Raw genomic sequence first — 6,862 nt, 5'->3', positions numbered from 1 at the left:
TGGTCCACAGACCACACTTTTCTAGTCGTTTGTTTAAGACAAAGAAAGGCAGCTCCCACCTGCAGGTTCACTCCCCAAATGCCAGCAAAGGCCGGGGTTCGGCCAGGTAGAAGCTGAGAGTCAGGAACTCAATCCAGGTCTCCACGCCAGGGGGCCAGGTTCCAACTCCTTGAGCCAGCACTGCTGCCTCCCAGGGTGCACGTTAGCAGAAAGCTGGAATGGAGAGCAGGACTGAACTTGGATCCAGGCCCTCTGATGTGGGATGGAGGGCTTAGAAGCAGCACCCAGAGCCGGCACTGTGGTGTGCTGAGTCGGGCCACTGCCTGCGGTGCCGGCATCCCATATGGTTGCGCCAGTTAGAGTCCTGGCTGCTCCACTTCTGATCCAGCTCTCTGCTGTGGCCTGGAAGGGCAGAGGAGGATGGCTCAGGTCCTTGGGCCTCTGCACCCGCATGGTTCCTGGCTTCAGACCATTTGGGGAGTGGACCAGTGGATGGAAGACCTCTCTCTCTCTCTCTGTGTTTCTCTCTCTGCCTCTGCCTCTCTGTGGCCCTGTTTTTCAAATAAATAAGTGAGTTTAAAAAAAAGAAAGGAGCAGAACCTTTGTCATGGACCACAAAGCACAAAATATTAGGCTATGTAAGAGAAACATTTACAAAAATCATATTAACACATACTAAAATCACTTGTGGAAAAGTGCAAAAGTGTTTTATGTATATTAATACAAATCTTTGGTTTTCAATATTCCCATGTGATTTAATAAATTATAAAGCCTCATTAATTAATAGGCTTGCTTTTTTTTTAAATTTAACTTCAAAAAGAAACTGCTGTGATTTTAGTAATAACAATATGGCTATATTAAAGAACTTCCATGCAATGTGCATATTTCTGAAAGTGTGTGGTAGCTTTGGGATCCACAAGGAGGAAGGCCTATACTTCCGGGAATGGAGAAGTCCCTACATGTACTTGTGGGGAAGAAAAGTCCTTGTCAAGGTCCCTGCGGGTGCCTAAAGGTCAACCAATGAGGATCAGACCTGCCTCAACCTTTAACCCCCATGCCCTGAATCTACAAAAGGAGCCCTCCCAACCTCTGACGTGTGACTTCCCCGGCCCCACTCTGTTGGGACCTGGGAACCTCGCCCGGGAGCGGAACCCCAATAAAAGCCTGTGAATTAATTGATTCGTCTGCCTGGGAAGATTTGTTACGCGCCGGACACCTTGCAGAGTGGAAGACACAATCTTTGGAGAATTCTTCTGCAAGTATAGTCCATTGCATAACTCCTTGATTATTTGTTGTTCTTTTGCATCTGCAGTGGAACAAAATAGAGTAAAAAAATGAGATATATGAACTGTGACAAGGTGCAGTGTTCTAAAAATTTAAAACTTCAAGACAGTACAAGTAAAGTAAATGTATGTGGGTTGTGTTGACTGAACATTAAGGAAGCACTTGGTAGCAGAGGACATCAGGTGTCAGACACCTGGTGCCAGCCACTGAGGGCAGGCATGAATAGGTGCTGATTGGTGACTGGCTAACTGCTTGCTCACCATGCCCCCGCATTTAACTGCTGATGACAGAATGTGGTTTTGCCTTTAAAACCCCTCCCCCACCCCCTCCCCCACCCCTGCTACTGTAACTCAGTGCTGCCTTCTCCACACTTGCCCTGTGAGAATGACAGCTGTGAGCTGGCTAATAAACTCCTGACTGGACCTCAGAGTCTCGCTGTGGTTTAACCCGTGCCCCCAACCCCATCCCCGGTACACACCTAGTATAGTACTCAGAAGTCCTTTCAGTATATGTTGCTGGGACACTCACTCATCCATATGGAGACTTTGAACCAAGTCCAGACTCTGGCAAAGTCCAGATAGCTCCTCATTTCAGGAAAATCTGAGGCCCGCCTCTCAGTTCTGGATGGAATTCAGATCTGAATGTGAAAAGTCAACCAACAAAGCCCCTAGTGACAGACAATATTTTCATGACCTGAAGATAAAGAGTTCTCTAAAGTTATGTAAGTTTTTTTTTTTTTAAAGTAAGAGAAGGTAATTTTAATTATAATATAATTAAGAACTTCTGTTTATGAAAGTCTGTTAAATGTAGCAAAACATTCCAAGAGTTCAATACACCTTCCTGAAAAAGGACTCACATCAGAATACTGACAGGGGCTAGTTTAGGAGACTGTAAAAAAAAATAGGCAAAATCATGAAGAAGCGCTTAATAAAAGGACATCAATTTGCTTATATACATAAAAATAGAGAAATGCAAATTGAAGTCACAAAGAGCTACTGCTACATACTTACCAGGAGGGCGAAAATGATAAAATGAAAACACCAACCGGAAACAATCTTGTTTGGTACAGATGTGAGAATCAAAACCTGGAGCAGAAAGCAGAAACTCATGCCAGAGGAGCCAAGGATTCTCTAAAGATTGCGAGACACCCTGGCCTTGCAGGGAAAGCTCTTTCTAGGCTGCAGCCACTGTCTTGTGAGGATTATCTTATAGGAATTTCCTACAATCCTATTATCAGGTAAATCACCTCACCAGGCCACCTGCAGGCCACAGGCTAGGTTCTTGATATTCTATAGTCATGTTCAATTGCCCCATCATCATTAAAAAGGCTATTTTCCAACTGATTATATTGAGTGATGCTTTTATCACATCATATCATATCAGATGACCTTATCTTTAACTCTGTTTTGTTCCATTGATCAGACTGTCTCTTCCCACCACTGCCTAAATAAAGATTGCTATATAATAGAACTTCAAATCTGCACAAGGCTGCCCCTCAGTTTGGGGTTACATTTATTTCCCCAAAGATGGGCAGAGGACTTTCAGTAAGTAATCTGGAGTGTACTGAAATCAAGCCAATCCAGTTGCTGGAGAATAGATGCTCTTGATATCAAAAGTCAGGGCCCTCTTTGCTGCATGATCAAGATGGTGGCCACAGAATCTCCTCTGAGATGTGTCCCCATGGATTGACCGACTTTCCCAAGAAGATGACATCTGTGCCCCTTTCAGCGGTCACACTGGCCCGTTGATGGCACCACTTGTTTTGACTCGACATGCTTATGAAGCAGTCTTTCTTCATAATCACTCTGCTAAGAAGCACTGCATGGGACAGGGGGAGAACTCCTGGAGAATGACACTGAGTATCTGCCCCAGGGAGGTTAAAGTCTAGAGTGGAGTTGATAAATTCATTTAGCATTTAAGTAGTCCAAGTCAGACTGGCCTCAGAATCAGCCCTTAATGTATTTAGATCCAGCTAAAAAGCCCATGAGTCTCCCAGGCATGGAAAGCCAAGACACTGCGGCAAAAATGACCTGAATGAAAGATCTCTGTGAGTGAGATCCCAGCGGAAAAATGGGCCATCAAAGAGGAAGGTACTTTTCTCTGAAGGGAGGAGAGAACTTCCACTTTGATTATGACCTTGTCTAAATAAGTTCAGAGTTGGCGAACTCAAGAGGCTTCCATAGCCTTGGCAGCTCATGACAAGAGCCTCAGGTGATTACTTATGTCATAAATAAGATTGTCAATTGTTACATCAACAATAGGAGTCACTGTGTAATTACTCCCCATGTAGGATCTCTGTCCTTAATGTGCTGTACTATGTGAATTAATGGTATAACTAGTACTCAAACAGTACTTTACACTTTGTGTTTCTGTGTGGGAGCAAACTGTTGAAATCTTTATTTAGTGTATACTAAGTTAATCTTCTGTATATAAAGATAATTAAAAATGAATCTTAATGAAGAGTGTGATGGGAGAAGTAGTAGGAGGTGGGATGATTTGGGTGTGGGAGGGTGGTTATGGAGGGAAGAACCTCTATAATCCACAATTTGTACTTATGAACTTTATATTTGTGCGGGCCAGCCGCACCAGTCGAACAGAACCTGAAGGAGGGAGTGGGAATGAAAAGAGGGACAAGGGCGCAGAGAATGGAGCCAAAGCAACAAGGCTGATCAAGGCTTGTTTACTCCAGCGTCTCAGCGATATTTTATACATTACCAGCCGCAGCTCAAGGCAACACAGAAGTTAACAACACAGGCAAGCAACTTATCAGGCTTTATGCAACACAGTCATAACATAGTTAATTTTAGCGGAGTGTTCTTGTTTGATCATTCTCCTAGAGCATTGGAATAGGTGACTTTTTTTCATCCCAGGAATTCCACAAGCCAAGACTGACCTTGACTTGTCTATGACTTGTTTATGAGCTGCTTACATATATTTATTAAATAAAAGCTTTCTATTAAAAAAAAAGAAAAGAAAAAAGATATATAGGAATTCAAAAAAAAAAAAAAAAAAGATAAAACCAGTAAGTGGTCTTGACTAGTTTCCTGCATTCAATTGAGAGCATGAGTAAGACTTCAGCAGTGAAAATCTAGCCAGTGGCATGACTACAATGTCTTGTCTTAGGAGAACCTCACATGGCGCTGCTCAGGGGTAATGACAAAGGTGCTGACTGAGGTTTAGGGAGTGAGAGACGGCAGGAGTCCCACGGCAATGCCTGGTGAATAATGGGCAATAGCATGGCCCCATTCCAACTCAATCTGCTCTACCCTACCATGCCCTGCCCCAAGTTCTGCCCCATCTTCCTCCTATGGCCTCATGCTGGATTGCAGCAGTAAGCCTTACACTGGCTGGCAACATTCCAGAGCTTAGAGACCCATCAAGCCTGGCCCATCTGCTCTGGGATACTGTCTAGCTTAGTGTTAGCAGTTAGTACAGACAAGAATGAGGACTGGTACCTCATCTCTCCAGTGGTCCTTTCACTTGGCTTTGCCCTGGACCCCAAGTTTTGTGGAGATCATCACTTGGCATGAGAATCACATAGAACTTCCTGCCACTGAAGAGACCTCTGGTAGAAACAGACCATGGTATCAATGAGGTCTTATTGCCTGTTTTATTTCTTTTAGATTTATTTTATTATATTGCTTATTTGAGAGAAAGGGGGAAAAAGGGAGGGAGGAAGGGATGGAGGGGGAGAGAGAGAGAGAAAGAGATTCCATCACTGGCTCACTCTTCATATGTACAGATCAGCCAGAGCTGGATCAAGCTTAAGCCAGGAAATTCAATATAGGCCTCCAACCTGGGTGATAGGGACCCAATTATAATCTATCATTACTGTCTCCCAGCGTCAACATTAGCAGCAAACTGGAGTTAGAGGCCAGAATTAGGAATCAAAGCCTGGTACTCAGATGTGGAATGTGAGAATTTTAACTGGTGTCTTAACTGCCAGGTCAAATGCCTGTACCCACTGACCATTTTAAAGATAGCCAAGATCCTGCTTCAAGCCAATATTTGAACTAGAACTAGGATTCAAGGCTTCATTGCTGAAGTGCAATGAAATTCTCCTAGGTGAAGAGGAAGAACAGTTTTGACACAAGGCTGGATTTTTGGTCTAAGAAAATGTGTTCACCAACTAAATCACCCAAACATCAGCCATGCACTACTAGGAACTCAGAGTTCAAGGAAGACATGCTTCCTTGGGTAAAGAAGCAGACGGTTATAACCTTAAACTTATGCCCAGAGATGGACTGGCCGTGTTTACTTGAAAAGCAGCAGAGGGAGAAGTATTAGAGTTATGGTCCAGGGGAAATGAGTGCTTCCATATTTATTATATTCTAACATAGATTAAAGCTTGCTTCAGGACTTATTGCTAGGAATCATATGCCTTTATTTCTAGAACAAGCCAGGTCAAGCTTCCTGGGCCTTCTTACCCTCGTCTTTGAAAAGGTTTGACTGTCGTGCAGTTCATCCATCTGTAGGTTCTCTGGCCCTGCAGATCAGAGCAGTTTCTGTGCTCCGTAAGGGAGTAAAGCCATCTTTCTCCAAGGCCGCTGTTCCCAGGGAGAAGCTATTTGGGGGTATGTGTTTATTGGCTACTGAGCTGTCATACAACACACTGTCACCCAGAGGACATCCTGCTGGGCCTTCAGTAGCCACGAACTACAGGGCAACACCTACTTTGTTCCCTCTTTCTTACCTGAAACACTACCCCCAACCAAGTCAACCTGAAGGGGCAGACTCTCCTCTTTGACACCCACCAACAGCACTCCCAAACACACAAAGGACAAAAAAACAAAAGAAGCAAACATTCACTCTATCTTAGGCCATTGTGTACCTGAGACTGAGTAATTGAAAATGAACAGACTTCGTTGGCTCACAGTTTTGCAGGCGAGGACTTCTTGCTCTGTCACCTGTGGCAGAAGGTGAGGGGCAACAGAGAAGAGCCACACCTGAAAGTCTTTCACAAAGGCACTAGCTCCACCCAGGAAGGTGGAGCTGTCATGGCCTGATCACTTCTTAAAGACCCACGTCCTCTTATTTAATAGTAATTATATTCTGACAAGAGTTTTAGAGGGGATACATATTCAAACCATAGAATTATGCCCCAGTTCCCAACAACTCATGTCCTTCTCATAGAAAAATGCATTTATTCCTTCCCAATAGCCTCAGAAGTGTTTCTAGCACCAACTCAAAAGTCCAAAGCCAGCAATTCATCTAAATCAGATATGAGGGAGAGAAAGGGCAAATCATCTTGAGACAGATCCGCTGACAACAGGAAGCCTGTGAAATCAAACCAGTTGTGTCCTTCCAAAATACAGCGGTGGGCCAGGCACAGAATAGACATTCCTATTCCAAAGTGGAAAGAAGGCAGGATGAAAAAGGACAAATGGCCCCAGTGAAGTCCAAATCCAACAGGGAAAATGGCACTAGATCTTAAAACCAGAGAACAATATTTTGTGACTTTATGCTCCACCCTTGGACTCCAGGGATTCAGACAGCCATATCCCCACTGCTTGTCTGGGCTCAACCTGTGTAGCAGCAATAATGGATTGAAGTTTAGTGCCTGCAGCTTTTCCCAATG

The 6,862-nt window shown here is 44.0% G+C and overlaps 1 long non-coding RNA gene across 2 annotated transcripts; it reads right to left on the bottom strand.

Moving 5' to 3' along the window:
- Positions 1-858: 858 nt before the first annotated feature.
- LOC149128619 (uncharacterized) lies at positions 859-6,248 on the bottom strand. 2 transcript variants are annotated; one of them, XR_016213414.1, is made up of 4 exons: positions 6,116-6,248; positions 2,295-2,369; positions 1,763-1,921; positions 859-1,306 (listed from the first exon to the last, which is right to left on the bottom strand). It is a non-coding gene; the product is annotated as an uncharacterized LOC149128619 (long non-coding RNA). The 2 variants fall into 2 exon arrangements; XR_016213413.1 differs by having other exon boundaries at positions 1,763-1,904.
- Positions 6,249-6,862: the final 614 nt, after the last annotated feature.

This window comes from Oryctolagus cuniculus, chromosome 1, assembly GCF_051225735.1.
Source record: "Oryctolagus cuniculus isolate XC-2025 breed Fujian yellow rabbit chromosome 1, ASM5122573v1, whole genome shotgun sequence".
In the NCBI taxonomy this organism is placed as follows: Eukaryota; Metazoa; Chordata; class Mammalia; order Lagomorpha; family Leporidae; genus Oryctolagus; species Oryctolagus cuniculus.
Note: the sequence above shows the minus strand (reverse complement) of the source record. Positions and strands in the feature narration are given on the sequence as shown.